Below are 13,065 nucleotides of genomic sequence, written 5' to 3' on the forward strand. Positions count from 1 at the left end.
CCTACCTTCACCTGCCAGCCAGCTGTCAATCTTAATCTCTCAAAAGTCTGTTTCTGCCTTAGCTGGTTTGGCTCAGTGGATAGAGCATCAGACTGCAGACCAAAGGGTTCCAGGTTTGATTCCATTCAAGGGCACATGCCTGGGTTGCAGGCTCTGTCCAATGTGCAGGAGGCAGCCAATCAATGATTTCCTCTCATCATTGATGTTTCTATCTCTCTCTTCCTCTCTGAAATAAAAAACATATTTTTTAAAAAGTCTGTTTCTGAAAGGGCTTTAGGCAAGTTGGGAGTCTAAACCTCTGGGTCTCCCGTAAGGGGGAAATGCCATTCAGATTTTCAGATTTCAGGTAAAGTGATGGGTGTGTTTCTATGTCCCAGAGCTACTCCTCTGAGAGTCACCCAGAACATTTCCCTGTCCTTGGTTAGGCGGAGATCTTTGTATGCAGTCCAGTGGGATCAGCTGTAAACCTGGAATTTCTATCAGTTCTCCAGTGAGGGGAAAGCACCAGTCAGGTTCATGAATTAGTGGAGCAGTCAGCTTCACCCCCACATCAGAGACTGATGCTTCCTGAGACTGTTCAAACCCCTAGTCTTGGCCTCTCCAGCTGTTTCCTCTGCAAAGGTCAAGAGGCAGGGTGTGGCAGGCAGGGCTCTGCAGAGTGTGGAGGGCTGTACCATCTAGGGCAGGGTTTTTCCCTTTCCTGAGCTGTGGCTTCTGGAATTGCCCAGCACTTCTCAGGTAAAATGGCTGTTTTGCTTGGGGGGGGGTGCAACCAAATGCAGGTCTCCTGGCTGACTTTTCCATGCCTCCCCCCAATGTCTCTACCTCAGCCTCACCTCAAACACTTTCAGTTTGCACCACCCTTCCTCCCCTGAAGCCTCAGGTGAGTAGCTGCAAACAAAAACCCTGTGCTCTGTTGTGTGTGTGTGTGTGTGTGTGTGTGTGTGTGTGTGTGTGTGTATTTAACAAAACAAAACAAAACAAAACAAAACAAAACAAAACTGCAGCTTTAACTCTGACCAGCTCCAGACTCCCCAATGGTCAGAAGCCCTGCTACCTTTTATGGCTGGATGTTATATGCACTGCTGGTTTCAGCTCTTCTGCTCTGGGCTATGGATCCAGGCCTCAGTCTTCTCAGGGAAACAACCCCCTTGTAGCTGAGAGATCCCTCTTCACTTTCAGCCTGCTGCTTGTGAAAGCTGTGTCAGCCCCTCTCGTGACCTGCCCCTTCCTACCAGTCTCCACGGGCTTTCTGTCCTTTGTTGATATAAATCTCCTCCTCGACTGGACCTCAGTTGGTAATTCTGGGTGAATGTTCCCCAATTTAGTTGTATTTCCAGTCTGGCTCTGGGGGGAGGTGTAAGAAAGGTCTGTCAACTTGACCACCATCTTCTCCCTCCTCAGTCATTTTAAATTTATTGAGGCTTATTTTATGGTTCAGCTTATGGCTTATCATGGAGAATGTTCCATGTGTATTTGAGAAGATTGTGTATACTATTGTTGACCTCTTTGCCAAAGAAAAGGAGAAAATCAGGTAAGCTGCAAGAGAAAAAAAAGCTCAAGTTCAAAGGAAACCCATTAAGATTAACAGCTGACTTCTCTTAAGAAACAATAGAGACTAGAAAACATGGGATGGCATACTGAAAGGGCTGGGGGAATAAATCAACCAAGAATCTCAGTTCCTTGATTTCCTTCAAATATCAAAGAAAGTAGTATAGTATCATGGATTTTTGTTTCTAACATTTCTGTCTCAAAGAATATTTCAATAGTAAATTTTATACTTCCAGCCCCATAGCTTCTTGCCATGTGACTACCTTGCTCTCCTTTTATTCTCTCACCTCCAGACCTACTCAAATATCAAAATTTCTTCCTTTTTACTATACAGAGTAATTTGGATTTTCTTTTGGCCATTTTGGTCAATAGTCAGCATGTCCCGAGAGTTCTTCAACAATAAAAATTACCTTATCAATTTATTTTGCCTCCATAACAGAAAATCTATCAACAGATAATTTTTTTCCTCTTCTTTGAATTGTTATAAATAAATTACCCTTATTACCACCCCATAACTAACTTCAAACTTCTAAGCTCAGATATTGTTGGGAGGTCCAAAATCCAACTTTAAGATTTTATTTAAAAACCTGTCTGCAATTCATTTCTCAGACAATTTCTTTCTTGTTATGTAGTTTCTCCACACTCAAGAACCTATATCAGTAGTTCTAACCTGTGGGTCACGACCCCTTTGGGGGTCGAATGACCCTTTCACAGGGGTCTCCTAAGACCATTGGAAAACACATATATAATTACATATTGCTTTTGTGATTAATCACTATGCTTTAATTATGTTCAATTTGTAACAATGAAAATACATCCTGCATATCAGATATTTACATTATGATTCATAACAGTAGCAAAATTACAGTTATGAAGTAGCAACAAAAATAATTTTATGGTTGGGGGTCACCACAACCTGAGGAACTGTATTAAATGGTCGTGGCATTAGGAAGGTTGAGAACCACTGACCTATAGCCTTCCCATATTCTGATAAGCTACAGTAACAATTTAAAAAGTCCATGTTCTCATCATTAATTTTTTAAGAATATTTAAGGTTATCCATATCTGAGAACAAAATTATTTTTTTAAATATTAAATATCAGGTTATCCCTAGAAATTATTATCCCTGGAGAGATATATACAGAAGAACTTCATACTCCACCCTCTTGAAAGTAGCAGCTAACATTATTAACTAAGCCTCTGATTCAAAAACTAAACATGTGCCTATTCAGTGGATGGATAAACTAACCAAACATAGGAATTCTACATTGTTATCTGGTATTTTTATTGTTTCATTGAGTGTGTTTAAATTTTATTTCATGTTAAATGCCTCACCATCAAAAAGAATAAAGAAATATTAGGAATAATGAATAAATATTGTGTGTATAACTTATGAGTCTCAAGTTCTGACTGAATCTTACCCTTAATAGTAGCTAACAGATACAATTATTAAGAAATTATATGTCAGGCACTGGGCTATCGTCTCACCATGTGTTATCTCATTTAATCAACATTAAAACATGAGGTGGGTGCTGTTTTTAACTCATTTTGCAGTTGAGAAAACTGAAGCAAAGAAAATGAGGCATTGGAACAAAACTTGCATCAGAGCATCAACTAGAACTTAGGTCTTTCTGCCTCCAAACCTATGCTCCTAATCTACATAATAAACTGCCTTTCCTTTTAACGTCCCTGGGGTCATTTATCCCTCTTCCTTAATGGCTCAGTCTAATTCTAGTTCTATGATTCTTTCTGAGTTTGAGGTAACTCAGTTGTCCAGTCTAGTTCCAAGTGGAGTGAGTCCTTTCCATGTTTGCCCTTTTCAACTACTACAGAATATAACATTTCTGCAGTATTTCAGTACATAACAGAGACACTATGCTTCAATAAAGAATAATAGAACAGGCTCAGAAATCTACCACTTGTATATCAAATCTACCTTGACTCTTTTCTTTTTTTGTAAATAAAATTTTATTACAATACCACCATGCTGATTAATTTACATATTATATATGCCTTCTTTCATACTGCAATGGCAGGGGTGAATAGTTGTAACAGAGACCATATGACTCAAAAAATTTAAAAAATTACTATTTTTCCCATTTAAATAACTTTGCATATCATTGCATTGAATTCATGCTCCTTTTAGAAATGTAGTCAATACATATTCTAAAGAAATAAAATTGAACACATTGTACTTATTTTTTAATTACATTTTTATCAGTGGTAACAAATAACATTTATTGTTGTCTGACATATAGGCAGGAATTTTTCATATTTAGTTAAAGATAAAGTCTAAGAAATCCAGGGAGAAATGTGCTGTCATTTTGATGCCTACAATATTCTCTTGTCAGCAAACATGAATTATTATATTTGGGATCTACATGCAATTAATTCAATTTAACTGATATTTATTGAGTCTGTAGTATATATAATTCGCAAGAAGTTTAGTACTTCACCATTCAAATAGAACTGAAAAGACTGAAAATTCCATCAACTATTTGGTCTTTTAGTTGTTTTATTCTCTCGTTCCATGTCAATCCCCGCCCCTTTCTAATATAATATTCTAGATTTAACTTTTGACATTATATAAACAGTTTAATTTATCTCCCAATACTAAACATGACTATTCATGTCTAGCTAAGTTGAAATAAAGTAGAAAGGCATATTTTTGGCTGTAAATATAATCTAGTTTTTACATTCTACTTTACTTCTTAAAATGCCTGTTACATATTTGGTAGGTTACTTCCCTACTTTTATAATATTAATGTTGCCATCATCCAATATACAGTATATTGTAATACTGAATTTAGTTAGTTTATTCACTCCCCTTCATCCAACTATACCCTATTATTTAGCAACTCATAACATTTCTTCCTCTACACTACGTTTAAGGTCCAACTTTTTTTTTCTTAGTCACTAATCACATCTAAAAACCATACTGAGAAAGGTCTGCATATTAGTTAGGATAGGATAGGCTATACCGTAATAAGCAACAACTCCAAATTCTCAGCAGCTTAACACACATTCATGCAGTGTTCTGTGAGGTTGAGTAACTTCTCAGGGAATTTTAATAATTTAGACTGTTTTGATCTTGTGGTCTCACCGCCTCAACATGAATGCTTTGATGAAACACTAGAAGTAGCAATTAGTTACTACCTGAAAGCTTAAGGCAGAGCTAGACTCATGACCCTGCCTAATTGCAAGGGAGAATAGAAATGTTATTCTCCCATCCACTAAAATAAGAAGACAATCTAAACTAATAAAAGACAAAGATGCTAATTGACTGTACCTTTGCTATACCCTAAGCCAGTGATGGTGAACCTATGACATGCATGTCAGAGGTGACATGCGAACTCATTTTTTTGGTTGATTTTTCTTTGATAAATGGCATTTAAATATATAAAATAAATATCAAAAATATACATCTTTGTTTTACTATAGTTGCAAATATCAAAAAATTTCTATATGTGACATGGCACCAGAGTTAAGTTAGGGTTTTTCAAAATGCTGACACGCTGAGCTCAAAAGGTTCGCCATCACTGCCCTAAGCCATGCCCACCAGCCAATCAGAGCGACTATATGCAAATTAACCCAACCAAGATGGCAGCTGGCAGCCACGGAGCTGGAGCAAACAGGAGGCTTGGTTGCCTGGGCAATGGAGGAAGCCAAGCTTGCCACCAGCTCTAAGCTGGCTGTGGCCTCCACTAATGGCAACAAAGTTTCAATTATAGAAGACAAATAAATCCCAGATACCTGCTTCCAGCCAGCCTCCATTGGGAGCTTGGGTGGCTGGGGGTTGTGGCCAGCCTGCAAACAGCCATCAGCCAATCACCCAGGCTGGCCACACCCTCATGGGGTGAGGGTCCCCGCTTGGGGGCTTGGCCAGCCTGAAAACTGCCATCAGCCACTCACCCAGGCTGGCCAGGCACCACAGGGGGCACCCCCACCCTGAAGGGGGTATGGCCAGCCTGAAAATGGCCCTCATCCCCTCACCCAGGATGTTCAGGCACCCCAGTGGGGACCCCCACACTGAAGGGGCTGTGGCCAGCCTGCAAACAGCCATCAGCCCCTCACCCAGGCTGGCCAGGCACTTCTATATAATAAAAGGGTAATATGCAAATTGACCCTAACAGCAGAACGACTGGGAATGACTGGTCACTATGACACACACTGACCACCAGGGAGCAGATGCTCAGTGCAGGAGCTGCCCCCTGGTGGTCATTGCGCTCTTGCAGGGGGAGCTCTGCTCAGCCACAAGCCAGGCTGATGGCTGCCAGTACAGCGGTGGTGGTGGGAGCCTCTCCTGCATCCTCAGCAGCACTTAGGATGTCTGACTGCAGCTTAGGCCTGCTCCCCGCTGGCAAGTGGACATCCCCTGAGGGTTCCCGGGCTGCTAGAGGGATGTCTGACTGCCAGCTTAGGCCCAATCCCCCAGGGAGTGGGCCTAAGCCAGCAGGTGGTCATCCCTCGAGGGGCCCCAGACTGCAAGAGGGCACAGGCTGGGCTGAGGGACACCCCCAATTGCACAAATTTTTGTGCCCTGGGCCTCTAGTTCTATATAATAAAAGCCTAATATACTAAGTGTCCAGTCATCTGTTCAACCAATCAAAGCATAATATGCTAATGATGTGCTAAGGCCTCTCAACTGCTCGCTATGATGTGCACTGACCACCAGGGGGCAGATGCTCTGACCAGTAGGTTAGCTTGCTGCTGGGGTCTTGCTGATTGGGACTGAGCAAGATGGACCAGACATGCCCTGGAGTCCTCCCGCAGTCCCTCCTCGGCTGGCCAACCTCCCGCATCCATCCCTGGCCCTGATCATGCACCAGTGGGGTCCCTCACCCTGGCCTGCACCCTCTCACAATCCGGGGCCCCTTGGGGGATGTCAAAGAGCTGATTTCAGCTTGGTCCCGTAGGCAAGGCCGAGGGACCCCACTGGTGCACGAATTTGTGCACCGGGCCTCTAGTTATATATGAGTGAGTATAAGAAATAGCTGCTCTTCCTTTGCATTCACACATTTTATTTAATTAAAAACATACATTTGCCTTGGCTGGTGTGGTTCAGTTCATTGAGCATCGTCCCAAGCACTGAGAAGTCCCAGGTTCAATTCCTAGTCAGGGCACATGCTTGGGTTGCAGGCTTGATCCCCGGTTGGGGTGTATGGAGGAGGCAGCCAATTGCTGTTTCTCTCTCATTGATGTTTCTCTCTCTATCTATATGCTTCTCCATTCCTCGCTCTCTAAAAGTCAATTAAGACATATTTCAAAAAATTTGAAATAAAAACATGCATTTTTAACTAAATCTTTTGGGCTGGCATATGTGAAAATGAGGGACAAGGGCATTTCAGGTGTATGGAACAGAATGTTCAAAGGCACAGAGGAGAAAAAAGAATGGCATATGAATAGGAAATATGGGTAGAATACAGATATCGAATAAAATATGTACAGATTTGGCAAGTGATATGATGGGAAATAATGGGGAACATAACTTTTATCATTGCCTTGTTTTAGAAGCTAATATATTCCCAGTATAATATTTATGATCATTCAACAAATAATCTCTTTTCTAAATATTTTGAAGAAAAAATGTAACTAACAATTTCATATGCATCATTGCATATTTACAATAATTAGTAGTAAGTCCTTTTCTATTTCATCCCTACAAATTTAATCTTTTTAATTTAACTTTCAAAGGGGAAGAAATGTAGCTCACACAAAAGGAAAATATGGGCATCAAATAGTATAGAAATTATTAGGTTTTTTTCAGATTGTCCTACTCCATCTCTTATTTGCAGTATGAACTCTGGCAAATTTATTAAAATTCTCTATCATTCAGTTTCTTCATTTGTAAAATAAAAATGCTAATAAAACTAACTCGAAGAGATATTGTGGAAATTAAATTAGTTAATACATGTAAGTCTTAGAATATCGCCTCACACATAGCAAGTACTTAATCAATGCTAGTTAATGGCATTGTCATTATTCTATTTTCTACATGAAATCACCATTGCTAGCTTATCAATTTTAAAATCATTTGCTATGGCTGGCTTACTTTTGTTATTTAGTTACAACCCTCAAAGCCATGACAAATCTGCCAATTTTATTGCCTGAACATATTTTCCCTTTTTATAATTTTCAAAGTCAGTGTTTCCTAAATCGTGGGTTATGGTTCATCAGCATCAGGATCACTTGAGATACTTGCTAAAATTTCAAACTTATGGTTGCCAGATGGAAGGGGGTGAAAAAGGTGAAGGGATTAAGAAGTACAAATTGGCAGGTACAAAATAGTTATGAGGATATAAAGTACAGCATAGGGAATACAGTTAATAATATTGTAATAATCATGTATAGTGTCAAGTGGGTACTGGAAATATCAAGAGGAACAGTTCATAAGTTATATCAATGTCTAAGCACTATGCTATACACCTAAAATTAATATAATATTGAATGTCAACTGTAATTGAAAAAAATTAAAAACAGAAACAACAAAGAAATACAGATTCCTGAGCCTGAGCCCAATGCTATTAAATCAGTGTCTTGAGTGTAGGGTACAGACAATTGATTTTGAAATTGATTCCAAATGTGTTTTTAATGTGCACTCAATTTTGAAAACTACTGCTCCAATAACTTACGAGTAAATCATTAGAAATGGAAGTGTAAGATTCTGAAGATAGTAGAACAATAAGCTTCCATGCTATTTTCTTATAATAGAAAAGAACACTTTTCTAGAAAACTGCCTTGTTCTTCTAATCAAAATTCTTGTAAAAATTTATTTCTTATAGGAAATGATGAGTGGTGAAGGAGTGTAAATGAGGGAGAAAAAGATAAGATGTTTATGGAATATCATGGTGAGGTATTTCTCTATTTTGATGGTTGTTTATGGAGACTGGGTGTCTCCTAGTAGAGACTAATAGTACTACTTGCCAAAACTGGAAGCATTTTGAGGCATCTGGGGAGCAAGAAGGGAGTAGGCAGGTAAGTTAAAAAAAATCATTGTTGGTTCAAGAATTCAGCTGTGCTCAGGAGGTAAAACAAATAAGCAAACAACAGACTTTTCATGTCACATAACATTGGCATTATCATATTATGTCTAATTCTCTTTTTTAAATCCCATATTTTATATTTAAAATGTCAGGCTCATATTTTTAAATGGATGGGCCTGGAGAACATTATGCTAAGTGAAATAAGCCAGTTGGAGAAAGATAACTATCACATGATCTCACTCATTTGTGGAATATAATGAACAACATAAACTGATGAATAAAAATAGACCCAGAGACATAGAAGCATCGAACAGACCATCAAACTTCAGAGGGAAGGCAGGGAGGGTGGGAGTGAGGAAGGGTAAGAGATCAACCCAAGGACTTGTATGCATGCATATGAGCACAACCAATGTACACAGGCACTAGGGGGGTGAGGGTATGTGCTGAAGGTGGGAGTGGTTGGGAAGAGTTCTATGGGGGAAAAAGGAGACATATGTAATACTTTAAACATTAAAAAATTTAAATTAAAAATATTATGGAACACTAGTGGCCTAGTGCATGAAATTCATGCATGGCACGGGGGGGGGGGGTGTCCCTCAGCCTGGCCTGCACCCTCTCCAATCTGGGACCCCTCCAGGGATGTCCGACTGCCTGTTTAGACCGGATGTAAACCAGCAGTCGGACATCCCTATTGCAATCCGGGACTGCTGGCTCCTAACCGCTCACCTGCCTGCCTGTCTCATTGCCCCTAACCCCTCTGCCTGCCAGTCTGCTCACCCCCAACTGCCCCCCCAATGGCCTGCTCACCCCCAACTGGCCCCCCCTGCTGGCCTGCTCACTCCCAACTGCCCCCCACCGCTGGCCTAATCACCCCCAACGGCCTTCCCCACTGGCCTGATAACCCACAACTGCAATCACTTCGTAGCCCGTAATCGCCTCTACCTTGGCCCTGCCACCATGGCTTTGTCCAGAAGAACATCCAGAAGGTCTCCTGGAAGGTATCCCAGTTTGACTAGCATATTAGCCTTTTATTAGTATAGATAGAGGCCTGGTGCACGGGTGGGGGCAGGCTGGTTTTCCTAAAGGGTGTCCTGGATCAGGACGGGGGTTCCCTTGTGGGGCGGAGCAGTTTGGAAAAGGGACCTGTGGTGGTTTTCAGGCTGGCCACACCCCCATTGGGGTGGAGGTCCCTACTGGGAACAGTGCTGGCCTGGGCAAGGGGCTTTGGCAGTTTGCAGGCCAGCCATACTCCCTGTAGGGTGGGGGTCCCTGCTGGGGTGCCTGGCCAGCCTGGGCGAGGAGCTGATGGCTGTTTGAAGGTTGGCCATGACCCCCAGCAGGTACCCTCACCCCATGGGGGTTTGGCCAGCCTGCGTAAGGGGCTGATGGCTGTTTTCAGGCTGGCCACACACCCCCAGAGGGGACCCTCACCCCATGGGGGCATGGCCAGCCTGGGTGAAGGGCTGAGGGCCAATTGCAGGCCCCTTCATTGGCGGCTAGCCCTGGCAACCCAAGCCTCCCATGCGCTCCGGCCTGTTCCATGTCCGCTGCCCACAGGCCCCTCTTTTGGCGGCCAGCCAAGGCGAGTGGGAAGCTTGGCTTCCTCTATCGCTGGGGGCAACCCAAGCCTTCTGCCGGCTCTGGTTGGCTCTGTGGCCACCGAAATCTTTGTCCTGCTAATTTGCATACTCACTCCTGATTGGCCGGTGAGCATTGCAAAGTGACGGTCAATTTAGATATTTCTCTTTTATTAGTGTAGATTTTTTTCTGCCTTTATTTTTTCCCCTTTATTGAATAAGATATTACAAATGTGTCTTTATCCCCTCAATGTCCCCTCATCCCCCCAATCCTGCCCTCACCCTCACCCCCTGTTGTCGACATCCATCACTTATGCTTACATGTATGCATACAAGTCCTTTGGTTGATCTTTCCCCCTTACCCCCACCCTCCACTGCTTTCCCTCCAAGTTTTGAGCATCTGATCGATGCTTCTCTGTTTCTACATCTGTTTTTGTTCATTGGTTTACGTTGTTCATTATAATCCACAGATGAGTGAGAGCATGTCATATTTATCTTTCTCTGACTGACTTATTTCACTTAGCATAATGCTCTCCAGCTCCATCCATGCTGTTGCAATATGTTTTTGTTTCACCTAATGAGTGAGAGAGACAGAAAGAGAAATAACATGATAGCAAAAAAGCAACAGCAGTACCTAAAATATATATATTGACCCTTTGTGTTTCCTACCTGTGGGGTTTGAAGGATATTGTTTATATAAGCTACATATCAAATTTCTAATATTAGTTTTCACATACATAAAATAAGGATTACAGAGAAACATATCTTGGTGATTTTATGTAAGGGACTGGAAAATCAACACTAATAAAAGAGAAAAATGGTAATTGGCGTACGAGCTACCCTTTTCATTGGCTAATCAGGGCTATATGCAAATTAACTACCAACTAAGATTGGCAGTTAACTGCCAACAACATGGCGGTTAATTTGCATATGTAGGCACAATGCAGGGAGGCGAAAGGGAAAGCAAGAAGAAGCCCCCTGCCACTGACAGTGATTGGAAACCCAGGGGGGAGCTAAGAGCTGGGGGGCAGGGCAAAGGCGGCCCCATGATCAGAGAATCAGGCGCCTTTGCCGCCCTGGCCAGTGATAGCAGGAAGTAGGGGTGGAGCCAGCGATGGGAGCTGGGCATGGTCGAAGCTGGCAGTCCCAGGAGCTAGGGGTCCCTTGCCTGGGCCTAAAGCGGAGCCCACGATCGCAGGGCCGCTGCCGCTGCGGGTCCCTGCTGCCCGGGCCGGACGCCTCAGCCAGAGGCGTCAGGCCTGGGCAAGGGGCCGATCCTGCGATTGGAGGGTGATGGGGGTCAATGCCTGAGGGCTCCCAGTATGTGAGAGGGGGCAGGCTGGGCTGAGGGACACTCCCCCACACACACACCCAGTGCACGAATTTTGTGCACCGGGCCTCTAGTAGAAATATAACCTTGGTTTACAAATATACTCATATCTTTTCTCACCCATTTTATGTGGCCTTTGTTTACTACTCATCCCCTGTATAATGGTGGTCTGAACACAGTTCTGGCCTCAATCATACATCACTTGAACTATTGCAATAACTTCTTAATTGATTACCTTGCCATCGGCCTCTCATTTCTCTAGTATATCTCTACAATGTCATTGCTTTTATATTGTTAACTCACATATCCACTTCTGTCATTACTCCAATTGAAAACCTCCAATGTGTTTCTGCTGCCTAATAAGTGAAGTCCAGATTCCATAGCAGAATATTAAAGGCCCTGCATGCATCCCACAAACCAAGCCAAATTTTCTAAATATGCCATACATTTTAAGACTTACTTTCTCTATTTTAATCATTTTAACCTAGAATGATTTTTATCTAATTTTCTAAGAATTTAAAATTTATTCATATTTTAAATTTTAGTTATAATGAGAGCATAATATAGCATTTTATACTTAATCTAATAAAAAGTAACCATCCTCTCTTTTGAGCTAATATGGTATTTATTTTAATGCGTTTTACTATATTTAAGGCTTTTGCCCCATCTATACATACAAAGAGGTAATATGCTAATTGTCCCTTATGGTGTCCCAGTAACAACCAATTTTCATATTGACAGAGCAGCAGGTGCACCCGCAGCAGGGGGACTTGCATGAGGCTCACTTCCCTGACCCCGGCGCCAGAGTCCTCTTTTTCTCCTGGGTGTAAATGCCTGACAAAAGCCCCTGCGACACCGTGCCCTGTCTGAGCGCACTCTGCCCAGAGATGCCACCAACCCCCCCCCCCCCGAGATTGGGGAACCTGAGGGACAACACCCACATGGAAAAAGGCCAGTTCTTGGGGCACGGTTGGCAGATGCCAACCGAAGAGGTGCGTGCATCTGTGGTGACCCCTGGGAGGGGTCGCGGACACAAATCGAGAGGGTGTGAACCCAACACCATGAAGGAAGGGCCCGGGTGTGACAACAGAGAGTGCACAGGCGACCTTCACACCATAGGGAAGCTGCCAGGGATTTCTCCAGCTGTCCATTCATTCATCTGCCAGGTCTGACCCGGATGGGAGTTTGCATCCTGGGTGGAACGTCCCCCAAGGACAAGCCAGGCCCTACCATGCCTGCACAAGCATGCCTCTCGCCTGCAAATTCCAGAGGGGAGCGGACAGAGAGCCGCTCAAGGCTGGGAGTGGGCATGCTGTGGGGCAGGAAAGGCCTCTGAGCCCCCCCCCAGCGCCACCCTTCAGCACTCAATGGGAGAAAAGCCTTGCACACACGTAATGCAGCGGTCCGGATGATGGACGCTGGCCCGGGCCAGCTGGACGCTCCCCCAATTAGGAGGGGGGAGGTGCGGGCCATGGTAGGCAAGTCATCGCTTGGCCCCTCAAGCTGGTGTGAGAGGGGCTCGAGTGCCCATACAGAGGTGGCTACAGGTCCCAGAGAGGAAAGCAGTCAGTACTAAGGCCGAAAAGCAAAAATTTTTAATTAGCCTGTAAAAAGAGTAAAAGAG

The 13,065-nt window shown here is 43.1% G+C and overlaps 1 pseudogene; it reads left to right on the forward strand.

The window, feature by feature from the left end:
• The first annotated feature begins 1,454 nt into the window (after nucleotides 1-1,454).
• Nucleotides 1,455-13,065, forward strand: part of LOC132223518 (nascent polypeptide-associated complex subunit alpha-like) — a 96,990-nt pseudogene continuing 85,379 nt past the window's right edge.

This window comes from Myotis daubentonii, chromosome X (assembly GCF_963259705.1).
Source record: "Myotis daubentonii chromosome X, mMyoDau2.1, whole genome shotgun sequence".
Taxonomy (NCBI): Eukaryota; Metazoa; Chordata; class Mammalia; order Chiroptera; family Vespertilionidae; genus Myotis; species Myotis daubentonii.